Source organism: Trachemys scripta, chromosome 2 (assembly GCF_013100865.1).
Source record: "Trachemys scripta elegans isolate TJP31775 chromosome 2, CAS_Tse_1.0, whole genome shotgun sequence".
Taxonomy (NCBI): domain Eukaryota; kingdom Metazoa; phylum Chordata; order Testudines; family Emydidae; genus Trachemys; species Trachemys scripta.
Genome location: NC_048299.1, coordinates 76704126 through 76719895, shown reverse-complemented (window position 1 = coordinate 76719895; position 15770 = coordinate 76704126). Strand labels below are relative to the sequence as shown.

The window sequence follows — 15770 nt, the reverse complement described above, 5'->3', positions numbered from 1 at the left end:
TACATGCAGAGAAGACAAAAAGGGATCAAAAGAGAATAAACCACCTGGTTTCTGATTTCTCAGTTGCGGGCGCCCTGTGTGGAACAACAGAACTGACTTAAGGCACAGAACAGACATCCCAGGATTTCATGCCAGTTATAAGTTAATAAGTTATCTTGGGTAATGTTTTATTTAGATAGGCTGTTTTCTAAATTGCTTCTAGCAAATGATTTAATGCCTTGTGCAGAAGTAACCAGGCATTTAATGTACAGCAGGGTAGCCTCTTCTAAATGTTTTGTTAACTTGCAAAAAAGTGGAAAAGGGCACACTGGGAGATAACCCTTTCTCATTAAAAATGGGTAGAAAATTACAGTGACCTTGAAGTTTGTCTCTCGTTACCTTCAGCTACCATCTTCAGCAGCTATACAGAAAAATATGAGCTCAGCAGTGTTAGACATAGATGGTTAGGAGTACAAAGGAAAGGCCTTCCTGTGGGAAATCTAAGGGCTCCTTCGTCCTTTTATTTATGACACATAATGTCTGAAAAATGGAAACATCACAGATCCCATTTTTGGAAAGATGACTCCATTATGTGTTGGAAAAACTACATGAACAGTGATGCTTCTAAGAAAGACATTGTCATCTTTTTTTGCTAAATGAACAATGCTTTACTTTTTTATGTCTTAGAACTACAGTTATATAGTGTAAAAGGCAGCACTGCTGGGCAAATCTTAAATAGGGGAACAGAGCACTTGCCAGAGCAGATGAGATCAGTGTTCCATGTTATTCCAGGATCTTGTCTAGGAGAGTGATTAGGACCAGATATTTCAGATGGTGGATGGTTGTGAAATAACATACCCAATGGCAAAGTTTCTTCCTACCTCCCATTATTTAGTGGTTGGCTTATGCCTTGAAGCATGAGAGTTTATATTCCTTCTAAAACTTTCAATTTTTAAAATTACATAGTCAAAAAAGTGTTGTCATAAACACATTACAGTAGAACCTCAGAGTTTCGAACACCAGAGTTATGAACTGACCAGTCAACCAAGCACCTCATTTGGAACCAGAATTATGCAATCAGGCAGCAGCAGAGGGGAATAAAAGCAAATACAGTACAGTACTGTGTTAAACGTAAACTACTAAAATATAAAGGCAAAGCAGCATTTTTCTTCTGCATAGTAAAGTTTCAAAGCTGTATTAAGTTAATGTTCAGTTGTAAACTTTTGAAAGAACAACCATAATGTTTTGTTCAGAGTTACGAACATTTTAGATTTACGAACAACTTCCATTCCTGAGGTGTTCGTCACTCTGACGTTCTACTGTACTTTCTTCAGGCCCTTTTCCTGCAATGGACATAAGGCGTAAATTTATAATGATGAGAGTGAGTTACCACTGGACAATTTACCAAAGGTCACGCTGGATTCTCCATCCCAGACAACTTTAAAATACAGAATGGATGTTTTTTTAAATCTGCCCTAGGAATTATTTTTGGGCAGATCTATGGCCTGTGTTGTACAAGAAGTCAGTGGTCTCTGTGGGTTGACGCCCATCTGCCTGCATAACCCCATTAACATGGCAGTGCAAGGTGTCTGTCCACAAAGATCACATTACAGGATCAGGCCTTTCTTGTCAGACTGCATCTGCTCCCCGGGTGTCTTTGAGTCATACCTGTTTACTGCTCAGAAAAAGTTTTGGCCATTGATAAGACTGCAGAATCAATAGAAAATCAAACTGGAAAATATGCTGCTTTGCAAGTCGCCAGTAAATTCTCATTTCACAGGCTTAATTTCATGTGTCTTTTTTTTTTTTGCATACACAAATGTGGGATTTTGCAAATCCAGCATGTGTATACGCATTTTTATGGGTACTCCTGTTGCACCCACTTTTGAAAATTTGGGTCTATTTCTGACCAGTTAGTATGTAAAATATGGTTACTTTAAAAAGAGGGTTATTATAGCCTTCATATTTTAAAACTTCTTATTGCTTGAATGAGAAGCAGGTGATTAGGGGTAAACCCTTCTGTCTACTTTACAGCCCTAGGCAAAATTTGAACGATTGATTCTTTTGAGGAGGCAGTGTGGTCTAGTGGGTGGGCACTGGATGAGAAATCAAGAGATCTGGGCTCTCTTCTCTCAGCTCCGGCATTGATTGGCTGTGCGATAAGCCGCGTGGGCATTCATGGCTATCTCTGTGACTTTGTTTCCCCTCTCACCCTTTGTCCGTATTGTCTGTTTGGGGCTGTCTCAGACCACCTTCCTGTACAGTGCCTAGCACAATGGGGCTCCAATCACAGTGGGAATCTCTAGGTACTCTTGTAATGCCACTGTTACTAATAGGGAATCTAATAGCCTGCAGGGCACTTGCAACAATAAGGATTTAATTTCGCGTTTTAGCCTGATCCTATAGTTTAAGAAATCAGAGGAATTCCCCTCCCATGAGTAATGAATTTCTCTTGTATTTGTTGCTCTTTATCCAAGAGCTTCTCAAGCTACCTAACAGCTCTTCCTATTCTCAGTCATCCTCTGGGAATCAGTCTCCTGTTATCTGCTCCAAGTCAACCCACGGTGTCTTTGAAGAGTGATGGGTAAGAAGCAGCAACAGTAGTGTTCCAGGTGAATTTGTTGATACTACTGCAAAATACAGAAATCAAACCCAAACCACGCTTCTGTGTCAATTACTGAGGAAGTGAAATAAAGCAGCTGTCAGGCTCGTGACTGCTCTGTGTACACACTACCCGACATGAGCAGGCCTAGTCCTGATTCTTTAATTGCTTCACTAGTGTAATTGACAGAATTAAGTTCTTCTCCCATGTCTCTCCCAGCCGTGTGGTAGGGAACCTCAGCGGTTTTCAAGTTTCACTCACGAAGAGGTGAAAATACCCCAGGTTATTCTTTCCTCTCCCACTCAAACTCAGAAAGAGACCCATAGTAGTGGAACAAACACTCACCTGTTTAATATCTAACCTTTACAGTCTTCTGCCTACCAGGGCCATCACTACTAGTACTTCAAAACAAAGATGGGGAGGAGGCCATGGTCTTCACAAGAATTACAGTCAGACGCAAAGCATGACTTAATAGTACAATCGCTGGAAAGTTACACCAGGGATGACTTTGGCCCACCGAAGAAGTAAAAAATAAGGTATCTAATGCTGGAACAAATCACAATCATGTATTTTCCACTGGTACATGCACATCACACAAAAGAACCTCCCTCAGGCTGGATGGGTATGTTAGCAAAATTGTGCTCAGAGAAAATCTCTTGTCCTTATTTAAAACATTGGCCTCAATAATGAGGCCTAAACCCATATTCTTTCTACATCCCATAGTTGGGAGGTGAGACTTTCTCCCAAGTGACAGTTAAGAGGTGACCTTACCTCCTAGATTTCTGGCTGTTACAGAAGATGCTCACATTAAACTAGGCATCTAAATGATGAAAGTTCAAGCTATTGAAGGACAATTGATACCTCGTTATTGGTCAATGCTCATTAGTTCCAGTACCTTCCTTTGTATGCATACACTCATGAAAAGACCAGAAGAAATTATAGTATAAACTATAGGATACAGGAAATGTGAGATATATTAAATATCCTATGAGATCTCAAGTCTATAGCTGCATTCAGAAACTCTGACACCTTGCAAGGAAACAGCTCTGACCCCATCAGCAGAGACTCTTTATTACTGATACACAGAGATACTTCCTGCTGTGTGTGAAACTTCAGCACAAAGGGGTTGGGAGATTTTAAGCAAACTTTTTTAAATAAAAGATGCTTTTTCTCCCTCTCAGCCAATTTTGTTGAGGAAAAAAAGCACTAGATCACTACTGTTAAACAAGCTTTATAGTTTTTCCCTCTCTAAGGAAAATAGCATGAGACTGGCATAATCAGGAGCTATATGACAAAATTGCTAGAAATGCAAGCATTGTGGAGTAGCTAAAAACCACTGAGTGGGGGGAAAAAAGAGAGCAAATGTCAGTGGCTGAAATAACATGAGTTGCGCTGAATTTCCTCTTTATACATTTTAACCCATGGCTGAACAAATGGTGATTGTATTTAACCCTTATATATGTTCAAAATGTACCGGTATGTCAGGAAACCAGGCATAAGCTAGAGCACTGCTTCTCAACCTTTTCCATATCACTGACCCCATTTTTTTGTATCAGGATTCTCCTGGCTTTCCTTCCCTCTAGCTGGAATCTAACCAGGGCCCACCCTCCCGTTTAGCAATATGAGGAGGGCAAGGAGGTTATGACACACTGATACCTCTTTGCAACCCCCTTGTGGGTCACGCCCCAGGGTTGGGAAACCATGTGTTAGAGAAGCTACACTAGAGTGCCCAATAATTGGCCATCTCTGGGTCTTATTGACAACTTGGCCTGAGCCTGAGGGCTGCACCTAATGGATTGTATCATTTGTAGCTGTCTTCCACTTCATTATGGACTTGCACCCTGCAAAGACTACAGGTCCCAACCTGTCACACTCCATCTTGATCCAAGGAGCGTTAAATTCGAAAGCAGCTCTGGGCTTCCCTGTAGAACTCCATGGGAGGCACTTGGCCCGCTGGCTACAATGATCAAAGCTGAGATACCCAGTGCTTTTTCAGAAGGAGGCTAATTTTTATTCTCGTCCCTGTGGATGGCATACCTCTTCTATGAGGGAGGCTATCTCTGTAAGGGAACACAGTAGGATTTGAGATATTGGGAGAATTGTAATGGTAGCATGTTGTGCAAAAAATGTGTTCCATGAATAGGCTTGATAAGCTGTACTGGAGCTATTTCGTGTAGCTCAGGATCACCAACTCTTCCCACCTCACTCTTTCATTATCTTTTTCTCAGTTTCTCCACAGCAGGATTTTTTCTTAAGGTGTTAAGGATGCAATGCATCTTCTTTTCCCCATTTTTTGGCCTGACATTTCTTTACAGCCATAGCTAAATTAAGGTTAATAATGAAAGAACAAACAATCTTGCCAAATAGGTGATTTTAATTTTCTAGGTAGCTGTTGCTGTGACTGTCTTGCATCAGTAGGTGTGTGAGGTCCTGGGCATTAGCTAGATTCTTTACTGTTGCTGATGTTATATGTGCAAGATTTACTTGTAATGGACTGGCCTTTATTGACTCTTGAATGTGGCACTATATTGCATGATGGATGGTACAATGCTGCCTTTTTGTCTAGTATATTGATAGCAACAAAAATAACCAGATATTTTACAAATCAAAGTCCAGGACTGCTGCCCCATGTCACCCCTACAACAACTCCTCAGCTATCTCAATTTTTCAGCCTCGCTCTTTTTTCATTTTTTTTCCAAAACGTCATCAAAATTGATATTTTCCTGTGGAAAATATCTAATTTTGACAAAATGGCATTTTCTGACAGAAAAATATGCCACTGGAATATTTTCAACCAGCTCCTCTGGAGAGAAGGCACCTGTAATGTTTACCACAAGACGGCTAAACGAGGTCAATGCTATATCCCCAGCCCTGGCTGACTTTGCCTAGTTTACTTCATGGTGAAACTACAGTGCCTTATCTCCACGAGGATTTTACAGTGGAATAGCTAATGCACATTTGTTATCCCACAGTAAAAACACACCTTTATTCTGGCAGTGAAGACAAAGCCTAGGAAGTATAGTCCTCGAGGAACACTATTGGTTTCATTTTCCTGAGGTGCAACTCCACTTTCAAAAGTTTGGGAAACACTGATGGAAAGAATAAATAACAGGTAAGACTTGCGTTCTGGGGCTCTAATCCAAACAAAAGGGTCAGATGATGTTACATAACACAATCGCAAAGCCTGATTGATTTGTATAATCACCATGACCCCAAGATGTAACCACAGCTCCTTAATTAAAAAATCTCCTGTCTTTTTTATTTTCTATAATACATTCAGTTGATCCAAGGCAATGATGTCCTGGCAGCAACTCTTGGGAGCTGCTCATTAAAATTCTATTGCCAAACTGAAGAGAGGTTTTGGATAATTTTCTGCATTGGGTGGAATTCAACTCTTCTCTGAATACTGTTAAGTCTCTGTATGCATTTCTGGCATGTCTAACCTTGAAGTATCTAGGCACCATATGCAAAACTGAGAGCAGTATCATATCTGTTAGAAAAGCTTAGGTCTCCATGCCCTCCAGCAGGGATGACTTGTATCCATGGGGCTCATAACAGTATGTCTGAGGAGCAAATATTTTGTTTTTTGGAATGGACCACATTGCCACATACAACAGGTTTCTGGGGTTGTTTTTAAATTCACAGGTGGAAATGAACTCCTTCCTCACACTTAGATCAGTGTTGAGCTCCAGGACAGTCAATAGGGAAGCTTATACTGCCCTGCTGTAAATTGTAAATGTTGTGAATAAATAAGAATTGGGACCAAGGTTTTCCAGAATAACTAGTGCACTTGGGTGCCTCAATTTTGGGGTGCTCAATTTGAGACACTATAAAGGAATCTGACTTTGAGAAGGTGAGTGCTCAGCACTCTCCAGATATCAGACCACTTTAAGGTGTCTCACCTGGGCACCCAGAACCTGAGACTTCCCAAACCACTAGTCACTTTTGAAAAGCAGGGTCTTGGTCTCTGTCCAGAAACTTTCACAAACTCTATGTTCACTTCCCAAAATTTCAAACAGAAATGTGCAAATGTCTCCTAGGATAACAGGAGTAACAGACCAGTGGTTGTGAAGACAATATCTACCACTTGCTTCTCTTCAAAATGCTGTTTTAGTATTTGCAGCTGGATTTGTCATTGAAATTAGGTCCTGTTATGACTGCTGGTTCAGGGAGGCTGCATAACCTGATATTATGGCTTAATGGTACAGGAAGTCTCACTACAAAGAAAGAATTCTAAAAATAGGATAGAACCATGTTTTGCATTTGCACCTTTCATATTCAAACTATCCCAAGAAAGGTACAAATCAATGAGCTAAATAATGATGGGGCAGTGACTGTGTATGTGAATGTGTCAGTCATTGATCACTCAGCAGTAGCACACATGCAGCCTTGGACTCTGGAACTCAAGAGAGAACACTGACTGTGACATCACTATGTTTTTTATAAGTGCCATGAGATCTTCACATTTCACCTATATGGAAATCCACAGCTGAGTGTGTCATCTGCAGTACTCTCTGAGAGCACAGCACACTCCTGCAGCATCAGCACTGACTATGAGCTGAAGCTGGGGCTTGCAGTCTGAACCTGGCTTGTGACAGATCTGCTCATGTTTATGGTTTTGTAACTGTCTCAGTCTCTAGTGGTTGGCCCGAACACAGGGATACAACCCTATTACCAATGAAACTAATGGAGGGTCTTGTTTTGCTCAAGCTGAAGAGGCCTGTGATTTTTGGCCATGCGTTCCCATCCTCATGTCTGATGTGTGGCTAGCTGATGATTGAGGTGCTTGCCCAGAATGTGGCCAAAGCTTCTTATACTCTGCTGGGTCAGAGGTAGGAATGTTACCAAGTGATACTAATACTAATTATTTTAAATCATTAATTTAATTTAAATAACTATTTGAAGTCATTAGCACAAACAGCTGTTTTCACCATAATTATATTAAATGAGACACAATCTTCTCTCTTTCTCTTTTAAAGAGACCTTTGTATACTGAAGATATATTGATGCCACCCACAGGAGGAAGCAGGTATTTTTGGTATCCATGTCTTTCTCCTTTTCAACAATTAATTGTCCCATTTGTAAGCTTCAACAACTGAGGTTTCTTCAGCAACACTAGCTGGAGATGTAGCAGTTAATGCCAGCAAGCAGACAAAATGGCGAGGAGCATATTAGTGAGGTATAAATAACCACAGGGTGATATTCAAGTGCTTATTATATACATCTCTGTGAGGGGGAAAAAAGGCTGCTTTGAACAGTGGAGTATAAGATGAAAACAAAAGAAAGCAGAAATCTAATTTAAAACTGTTCATCCTGAATCAACCAAATAAGGATCCCAAACTCAGCATACAGTACATGAATTCTTTGTGGTCCTGCCTGTCATTAACCCCTGTGGTTTCTCTGGAATAACATACCTTGCTTTAGTAAATCCACATTTCTTTCTTTTTCATTCCTTGGCCATATGCCAGTGCTTTCCTCCTCTCTGATGTGAGAGGCTCCATCAGTACTGGCATAGGACAACGTGATGCTACTGCCCCTTATGTTATTAAACTCCAGACTCATGTGATCAAAATGAAACCAAGATGGGGATGTCTTGGCTTTCTTGAGAACTCGAGTAGTTACATGGCCATGCTGTTATGCATTAATGATCTAAATAAGGAATAAGGCAGACAACACAGTTTTACACTGACAGAAATAGTTACAGGGAAGAGGTAAGTGGAAAAGACAAGGGAAATCACTGATTATAACAGATTATGCTTTGATGAATTTTATGTAAATCTGACTCTATGCTATAGAAGTAAATTAAATTTATTTTTGTGAGTGCATAAATACAATGATTGATCTTTGATTTTTAAGCTGGGAATGAATTCCAGGTCACTGTGTTTTGCATACTGTGCTCAGTAAAATGCTGCTTTGAATTTGCTCTGTATCTGCACTGAGAAGAATCAAGGTTTACAGTGTGCGTTTTAACATGTCTTCTACAAACACTGACACTTATGTTAGTGCCTCTAATTAGAGAGCTGAGGCTTGTTGGCAGAGGAATTCAGCTCCATTACAAGTTGTTGTTTTTTTGTTTTTAACATGCTGAGTGTTCTGGGTTTTGGCTACTGAATATGATTATATTGTTTGCTTTCTGTACTTCACACCTCATAGTGCTTAGGAGCAGCACGACAGGATTTGTCAGCTCTGCAAACACTTGACATGAGTAGGTTCAGAGCATAGGAATGACTGTCTCTGTTTCAGGTCCCCTTTCATTGGAGAATTGCATCACTGGAGAAATATGTTTTCAAATGTTCTTCATAGATATCTTGATATCTACTCTTCATATTGGGGGAAAATCACTGCAGTGTCTGTCTCTGTATTTATAGGGCCTCCATCAGTAGTAGTATCTAAGTGCCCCACAAGAGGCTTATGAATTTATCTTCCCAGTACCTGTGATGTAAGGGGTATAACTTAGATTTTACAGATGAGGAACTGAGGCCTCAGATGCCCAGATTTGTAAAGGTATTTAGGTGTTACTCTGCTCAGTGTTACAACACCTAACTGACTTGGAAGCCTCATTTTCAAAAGTGACTTTAGACACTTGGGAGCCAAAGTTTCAAAGGGATCTAAGGTCCTAAATCAGCTAGGCCTAAATACCTTTACATATCTGTGCCAGAGAGACTAAGAGCCTGATCCTGCAAACACTTAAACACATGCGTTACTGACAGATACAAATCAAGTTACATGTGTGCTTAAGTGTTTGCAGGATCAGTACCTAAGTGACTGGTCACACAAGGTCACACAGGCAGTCTGTGGCAGAACCAGGAACTAAACCCCCATCGCTCAATGCTTGTCTCTGACCTTGGCCACAAGACCATCCTTCCTCCGTTTAGAAGTCTTCCTCCTACCCAATTTTAGGGCGATATATGGAAATTATAACCCCAGGTTAGCAAACTAATTAAGCATGTGCCTAATTTAAGCATGTGAATAGTTTCATTGAGACTACTCAAATATGCTTCAAGTGAGCTATGTTCTTTAAGGACCTTGCCAAATTGGGGCCTTTGCCACCCTAGGCTTTGCTTTCCTTTTTAGAGATGTGAGTGGGATTTTTGTTAGAGGTAGGTCCAAATTTAAACCCAGATCTGAACACTCCAGTGCTTTGAAAAAGTTCAGATGGGGATCTGAATACCATGCTTCAGATTCAGCTGTAATTGTTCATACAGCACAGCATGTCTACATGGAACTGCAGAGAGTGGGTGGGAAAAAACATGTATAATAAAAGGTTGCTATTCCTCCACACTCCCCCCAAGTTATTGCAGGTTGAAAGTACCCATCCTTCCAGACCTATGGTGTTGCTAGTGCAGTGCCATCATTTTAAGTGAGCAGTGTCCTTTGTTCCCTCTGGCATTTAGACTGTCTCATGCGTGTCAGGATTCTCACTCAGTTTGTGCATCTGGAGACGTTAACATACACAGACTCTGTCTTCAATTCCACTGCTTTTAATAGGCTACTAGGAGATTATGTACAGTGAGTTTTATGTGTTTGCTTTGCAAACTGTTCTGGCTGAATCAGTCCTTTGGAAAGATGCGGGTAGGGTTAGGGTAGTTAATTTCTTCCTCCACTGAGCGTCAGGGAGAACGTGCTGAAGCTGCAGATATCTTAAAACTTCCAACACAGCTGTCAGTTTTAGGGGTGGAGGAGACCCTAACACCCTCACAGTATCTTTCTTTTAAGGGGGAAGGTTTGTATTTCTGAATTTGACCAGCAGCAGCAGGCTAGTTTTGCACAACCTATTGGACTCTGGAAATAGAGGTTCCCTCTGTAGGTGCAAACTGCGCATACGGATTCTAGTGCTGAAGGAGGCAGGAGCTTTGTACCGTATGCATGTGACTGAAGCTGTGGTTGGCACTGATATATGATCGATCTTGGTTAGGAACTTGAATAATTACTTCTTTTTTTCCTTCTTTCCAGGTATTTAACTGTACTTAGACCGTGGCGATTTAGAGGCTGCACTTGGAAGAGCTTTAACTGAATGTACATATTGCCAAATGCGCCCGTGGAAGCCGTGGGCTTTGTGGACTGAGAAGTTGCCGGAGGGAAAGAGAGAGCTTCAAGTCATGTGAAGGGAATTACCTTGCTTGGGGTGATGCTGTGCTAGCCGGAACCACCAGGGGGCGCTTGAGTAGGGTTCTCAGCCCAGCATCTGCCTCCAGAGCAAGACGCCCGGACTGCTCAGAAGGTGGAAATCTCTCATTGTGTGAAGCTGCTGTTTCCCAGCGCCACACCTCCCACCTCGCCTAGCAGCGGCCATCGGTGCTCCAACCACCAGCTTTCCCGATGCCCTGAGGATGGAGCCGGCTTTTCCGGAGGGATCAAGCTCCTGCCCTCAGAGCAGCACCTCCACCATCTCCTCTCTCTAAACCAGCCAAGCCCAGGAGCCAGAATTTAAAGAACAAACAGGGACACTCTCACCCCGCTCCACAGGAATCTGGGACCAGCCCTTTGCTCCCGGTCACTTGGACAGGTAGGTGATGCGCTGGCTGCTGAGAGAAGCGTCTGTCCCAGCGGCTATTGGGCTCTAACTTTCTCCAAAATATGTGGTTACACTTAAGGAAAAGAAACTTTAGTCAATTTCTTCTCCCTTTCTTCCCACCTGGGGATAACGGCTGAGTGATGCTAACTAGCAATCTATAATCTGAGCTTGTAAATGACCTACGCGCTGGCTTTTCCAGGTGGGACCTCTGGTCGCTCTGATTTCCCATGCAGTGTTACTGTTGTGGATCTCCTAGGCATATCCTTTCTAGCATAGTTATATATATTTGCTAGCTTGATCTGAAGAGAAATGAACGTAATTTGACCCATCGTGCTGAAGTGCACGATGCTAACTTGGCTCTCGCTGTTATTTATACAGTTGAGTACAGATTAATATTTCAGCGAGTGTGCTCCTTTCTATGATGAACTGGATCGATATTCTCTGTGTGCTCGTGTGTGTTTATCCCCAACTCCTTCTATGCAGCCGGCTGGATGGCAAATGCCTAAAATGAAGCTGAAAGGGGGCTCCCCAGAGAACGACCCAGCAGCAGTTTGTTAAATAATATTGAAGATTCACTCTACAAATGCTGGAAATATTTGGAGAGCAATAACAGTGTGTCTTGGGTTGGAAAATTAAACCCGGCTCAGCCAGGTGATATTACAGGGCAAAACACACAAGGACTTTTGGGTCCTAAGGCAAAAGTTTATTGCTGTTCCTGAAGAATGTCAATATTTGTTTGATTATCCTCTCACGCCCCCCACCCCTCTTTATTTAGCTAGGTACATTTCATAAAGAAGCAGTGTCTCTTTCTTTCTCTCTATTTGTGGGTCTTTGGTGCCTCTCTTACCTGCCTGAACAGGTGCTGGAGTTCCTGATGACCTAAAACGTCTCAGCATGCAGAATGATGGCCCATAATAGAATAAAATAGTGCTACCAGAAATGGCTCATACATAGATAATGAGTTGCATAGAATACATGATGCAGATGCTTAATAGCAGAAACACTGGTACAGCAGGATGATCAACACACACGTACCATCCTCCATCCCCCATCCTTAAATGAGGTTGGAAATTAGAATTATGAAAAGTGTCAGATGAGTTTTTCTTGCTGTTCATACAAGCAACTCCAAATCGTTGTCTGTTAACTTGAAAATATTAATGTATTTTTGAATAACAAAATCCTTAGTGTCAGCTAATCAGAATTCTTTATTTCCTTAGTGCAAACTTACCCTTCACTTACAACAGGGCAATTCAATTAAACTTACCAGTGTAACTGAGGGGGGGAGAATTTGGTCCTTTAATATTTTTGTTCACGAGATTTGTTTCTTAATTCTTGTAGTTTTACCTCATACAACTTCCGTTTGGATTAGTTTCTGTAATTGGAAGCTGCGTGCTGAGTTGCAGGGGTGTGAGTGCTGTTTTCAAAGTCAACTTCAAGAAAGAAAAGAATTGAGGGAGTTTTCTCTTTAATCTTCTAAAAGCACCTGGTAGATATAATAGTGTGAGATCAATTCAGTATATTTGAAGGGCCATACATCTTCCACTGTCAATTCCACATTTGCTTTAAAACTTTCAACTAGAGAACACACATTATTTGTTAAATTTTTCCAGGCAAGATTTAATTATTTATTTGGTATTCTACATAAGGGAGAGCACTAATGTGATTAATTTTTGCATATGGTAGATTAAGCATAAAGCAAAGTTCAGTTCTCATTACAGTGTGAGTTTTGGATTTGCTTAGTTCATATAATCTGATGTTTTCAGAGCTCAAAATAAACCTTTTCATTAAAAGAGAGAGAAATGGGACTTGATCTTGAAGCCCTTAATCAGCCCTGTTGACTTCAATAGGGAGTTTTGGCTGATTAAGGACTGCAGAATAGTGCCTCTTTGTTACACAATTGGCTTTGTGTGTGCAATTGATTTAGATAACTTTGCATCTGGTCCTCTTTTCATGTTTCCAGCTGAGCTGCTGCAAAGTAGAATTCATTTAGGTGCTCACTTCTTAAAGAATCAGACAAATAAATCAGAGACATAAATGTACTAGCGACTGTCAGAGAGAACACAAAAGTTTGTTAGTTAAGTGGAGGAAGAGATGGGGTTGGTGGGGGTATTGATTGAGAGAGACATGCTCAGATAAAACAGCAACGAGTAGCAGTATAAAAGCCTAAGAAAAAGGCACTGATTCAGATATTGAAATGTATATTATTATTGTCATTATTTGTATTGCAGTTGTGCCTAGGTGTCCTAGTTATGAACCAGGACCTTTGCTAGGCACTGTACAAACACAGGACCAAAAGCTGGTCCCTGCCCCAAAGAGCTTTGTGGATGTTTAGACAGAAACCTTACAAAGGACCAATGTTACTTACATAGTTGTATTATCCCCAAAACATTACTTCATAGTGTAGAAAAGCCTTCACGCTAGCACATATCCAAGAAACGCTCTGCCAGTTTACGACTTCATCTTTTCTGGGGCTATTGCTAGAATACTTGACAGTGAACATACACAGATGGAGTCCAACAAGCTTCACAGCCCATCAGAGCCATTTGCCCAGCTTCAAAGCCTGTGGCTGTAAAAATAGTTTGGTTTTGATTTTAAAATTCTGCAAAAGTAAAATAAATCAATCACTCTTGCCCAGGTTTCGTATAGTAGCAGCACAGCAGCAACCTTCGCTTGAAGAGATACTTTCAGTGTAAGCCCCTTTACGATGGAACTCAGTAACTTTTTGGGGCAGGGGAACACCTTTTGGACTGACATTTCTCAATGTTGATGTTGGCTTATGGGAATTTTGGAGGGGAAGTCTGTGTAAATTCAATTTAGCCACTCTTCAAGTGTGAAAAGGCCCTTAGACCCCACACCATGAAACCCAAAGCCTGTTTATGATAAAACTTCCCTTACCACAAAAAGACAATAACGTTGCCTGAAGGCAGGTGTCTTTGAAAAGTGGGAAGCAATTTCCATTAAGAAATAGTGGAGCAGATACTGCATCTGAGCTGGTACATGTTGGTGTGGTTCCATGAATTCCAGTGGAGCAATGCTGATTTATCCGAGCTAAGAATCTGGTCCAACAAAGGTATTTGCATTTTAAAATCACATCATGCACACATGAGGATTGAGATCTTCAGAGCAATGGGGGGGATTTGGATGCTGGAGTCCCTTTACTATTGTGCTGAATAGGGATGGCTCTATGGTAAGTGCTTTCCTGAATCAGGACCGTAGAGGGCAGTGTGTTTATTAACTGAATTCAAACTCAACTATCTAATTTATTTAGGAAAAGAGACGTGTAAAATTCCAAAAGAGATGATTAATATGAACATAAATAGCATTTGCAATTCAATTAGCTGGTATAAAATTACAAAGGCTATCAATTTGCATGATTGAGGGCAGAAATTGGTCTGAAGTAGGAGGTCAAATTTACCACATTGTAAAATTCACCTATTTGCAAGATTAATGCCATTAATGACAATCAGGCATTCAAATGCAGAAAATCATACCCTAGACATATTTTGACTAACTTTTAACAGTTTTCCAAGGTGTGGTGCTCCAGATATCTACAGGCAAATGTAAATCCACCTGATTGCATCACACATCTGTAACTACATCGTGGGTATCCCACAATAAAATAAACATGACCCTCTGTATTTCTAGGTATAGAACATAATAGTTAGCACACAATGTTAAGGTTCCCTAGGCGTTTCCTTTATATACCATTATGTCTTGTATTTGACTGCTCTCTCTGACAGACATATACATTTGTGTCTGTATTTGAGTGTCTCATAGTATATTCCAATAAAAATATGTGCAGTTATTTGAATGGGCTGTCACAATTTTCCTTTGTCTAGTTCTTTTCACACTTCAAGCAACAAGCATATGCAGAAGAGAAAGTCCACTATATTAATGCAATGGTAGGGTTGAGAATTTGAATGCATAAAAATCAGAGTATTCCAAGTTATGGTTTCCAAGGCAACCATTACCCAGTAATACTTCACATAAATATGAAGGCATAGAATTTAACAGCGTATAATCTGATACGCTGCACCACCTAGGCAGCTCCAAGCAAATATGAAGTTTAAAAACACAAAAAAGGGGGATAACATATGTACAAAGAGCTATGTTATGGTTGCTGTGGGAACCATAACTGATTTTCTTAATTTTGCGTCTTGACACTCTCAACCATATTGTGTTATTGTATTTTTTGTACTGAAAAATGTAATGCACAGCTTTAAAATGTGAATTAAAATAATGTAATTCTTTACAGGCTTGTCTTCACAACGAAACTTACCCATTGCTGACAACGGGTGCAGCTCTGAGAAGGTTTTAACTACTGCTACTCAAATGGTGCTGCGTGAAATGCATCCTTGTCTACACTTACTGCTAAAATGTTCAGTATCCATTCAGCTGCATCCATTCCTGACACCAGTTGTCAACAATGCGTTATTTTTGCAGTATAGACTAGGCTTTAGGTGACCTGACACATTAACTACTAGCTTTCCCTCTAGTCTGTCACTCAAGAGTCACATGCCTATCACAAACAGGTAAAATAAATAGTGCTATTCTACAATCGTACAAACACTACTGAGCGTGTAGTGCTTTCTTTTTTAGCCCTGATTCAGGAGAGTACCCCAATTCAGGACAGCAGTTAAGCAGGTGCTCAAGTCTGACTTTCAGTGGGAGGTA

The 15770-nt window shown here is 40.8% G+C and overlaps 1 protein-coding gene across 5 annotated transcripts in view; it reads left to right on the top strand.

Moving 5' to 3' along the window:
* The first annotated feature begins 8177 nt into the window (after positions 1-8177).
* CPNE4 (copine 4) overlaps positions 8178-15770 on the top strand; it is a 320518-nt gene continuing 312925 nt past the window's right edge. Inside the window, exons 1-2 of one of the 5 annotated variants that reach the window (XM_034760919.1) lie at positions 8178-8292; positions 10535-11087. The gene's annotated coding sequence lies outside the window, so the exon portion shown is untranslated. Of the gene's footprint in view, positions 8293-10071; positions 10091-10222; positions 10305-10449; positions 11088-15770 lie in introns of those variants that run through there. The other 4 variants (XM_034760923.1, XM_034760922.1, XM_034760921.1 and 1 more) reach the window with 4 other exon arrangements.